This window comes from Heterodontus francisci, unplaced genomic scaffold (genome assembly GCF_036365525.1).
Source record: "Heterodontus francisci isolate sHetFra1 unplaced genomic scaffold, sHetFra1.hap1 HAP1_SCAFFOLD_761, whole genome shotgun sequence".
Lineage (NCBI taxonomy): Eukaryota > Metazoa > Chordata > Chondrichthyes > Heterodontiformes > Heterodontidae > Heterodontus > Heterodontus francisci.
Window position 1 is genome coordinate 88,249 of NW_027140274.1, and position 2,291 is coordinate 90,539.

Genomic DNA, 2,291 nt, shown 5'->3' on the forward strand with positions numbered 1-2,291 from the left:
AGTGCATCTGGTAGATGGTACACACTACTGCCACTGTACGTCAGTGATGAAGGGAGTAAATGTTTAAGGTGGTGAATGGAGTGACAATCAAGGCGGCTGCTTTGTCCTGGACAGTGTCGGGTTTATAGAGTATTGTTGGTGCTGCGCTCATCCTGGTTTGTGCCTGTAGATGGTTGACAAGTTTTGGAGAGTCAAAAATCACAAAATTATTGCAGTGCAGAAGGAGGCCATTCGGCCCATTGTGTCTGCATAGAATGATAGAACATAGAAAATTTACAGCACAGGCAGGCCAAAAAACGAGCCACCCAGCTGAATCCCATTGCCCAGCATTTGGACCGTAGCCCTGCAGGTTCAGGTACTTGAGGTGCACATCCAGACACCTTTTAAATGAGTTGAGGGTTTCTGCCTCAGCGACCCTTATCGGCAGTGAGTTCCAGACTCCCACAGCCCTCTGGGTGAAAAAACCTTTCCTCGTCTCCCCTCTAATTGTTCAACACATCAATTTAAATCTATGCCCCCTAGTCACTGACCTCCCTACTAAGGTAAATAGACCCTTCCCATCCATTCTATCCAGACCCCTCACAATTTTGTACATTTCAATCAAATCTCCCCTCAGCCTCCTCTATTCAACCCCAGCTGATCCAATCTTTCCTCATCGCTGCATTTTTCCAGAGCTGGCAACATCCTCGTAAATCTCCTCTGTAACCTCTCTCGTGCAATTACATCCTTTCTGGAATGAGGTGACCAGAACTGCACACAGAACTCAAGTTGTGGCCTAACTAATGATTGATACAGTTCCAGCATAACCTCCCTGCTCTGATATTCTATACATCGGCTAATAAAGGAAAGGATTCCATAAGCCTTCTCAACCAACTTATCAACCTGTCCTGCTACTTTCAGGGATTTGTGGACATTCACTTCAAGGTCCCTCACTTCCTCTACACCTCTCAGCATTCACCCATTAATTGTGTATTCCTTTTCTGTGTTTGACCTCACCAAAGGCATCACCTCACACTTCTCCAAGTTGAGTTCCATTTGCCACTTTTCTGCCCACCTGACCAGTCCATTTCTCCAGCTCTCCTAATGAGCATTTCACCACGTGCCTTGAGCTGAGTTGCTCATCACAGAATTCCCACTATCTGATTTACTTTTGTAGCCAGAGTATGTATATGAATGGTCCAGTTAAGCTTTTGTCAATGGTAACCCCCAGGATGTTGATGGTGGGGGGATTCAGCGATGGTAATGCTGTTTATCGTCAAAGGGAGATGGTTACATTCTCTCTTGTTGGAGATGGTAATTGCCTGGTACTTATGTGGTGTGAATGTTACTTGCCACTCAGCAGCCCAAGTCTGAATGTTGTCCAGGTCTTGCTGCTTCTGGACACGGACTCCTTCAGTATCTGAGATGTCCCGAATTTGTCCTTTTATGAAACCTTGGTCAGGACTCACTTGGAATATTGTATCCAGTCTTGGTCTCCTCACATGATGGGTGATATTGAGGCTTTGGAAAGGGTACAGAGGAGAGACATTCGACGAATTCCCAGTATAAGACATCTTGGTTATCAAGTTAGACTAAAAGAGTTGGGACCCTACACCTTAGAGAAACCTAGACTGAGGGGTGATCCGATTGAGGTTCATAAATAATGAAGAGTCCAATTTAGCATGGGAGAGGAGTCATAACTTTATATTGGAAAAGGCCAGATGGCACCCGGATCACATTAAATTTCATTTTCAGTGGTGGGCTAATGTACCAGGATGGCCGAGTGGTTAAGGCGTTGGTCTTACAATCCAATAGACATGTGTCTATGTGGGTTCACACCCCACTCCTGGTATCTGTGCTTACAAAATGTTACTTATTCTTTCCCTGACTTTTGCCTTGCACCATCATCTCTTCTGTCATTTAATCACTCTTGCCTTCCAACTGATCACAGCTTCCTATTATTTGATCTGCCCCAGCACCGTTCCTTGGCTCTGCGCTTGCTTATAAACTGGTAAATCTTTAACTTAATCTCCTCTGTACCCTGACAATGACCTTCTCATCCTTCCTGGATTGTGGTTCCTCACAGGATCCGCTGCCTCTCCGACTCCCCTCCAGGTAACTGAAGGCCCTGAGCCTTGGTCTCGCTTTATACGCTAGCTGGTAGTTGATTCCTTGCAGGTCTGCCACCGCTCAGGAGAAGCTCAAGACCCAGATCAAGCAAAGTATCAAGAGGAATGTGAACAAAGGCTCCCTGGTGCAGAGCAAGGGACAGGGCGCCTCCGGCTCCTTCAAAATCAGCAAGAAGGAAAACC

General features: G+C 46.1%; 1 non-coding gene across 1 annotated transcript; it reads left to right on the forward strand.

The window, feature by feature from the left end:
- The first annotated feature begins 1,748 nt into the window (after positions 1–1,748).
- Positions 1,749–1,831, forward strand: trnav-uac (transfer RNA valine (anticodon UAC)). The gene has a single exon. It is a non-coding gene; the product is annotated as a tRNA-Val (tRNA).
- The last annotated feature ends 460 nt before the right edge of the window (positions 1,832–2,291 follow it).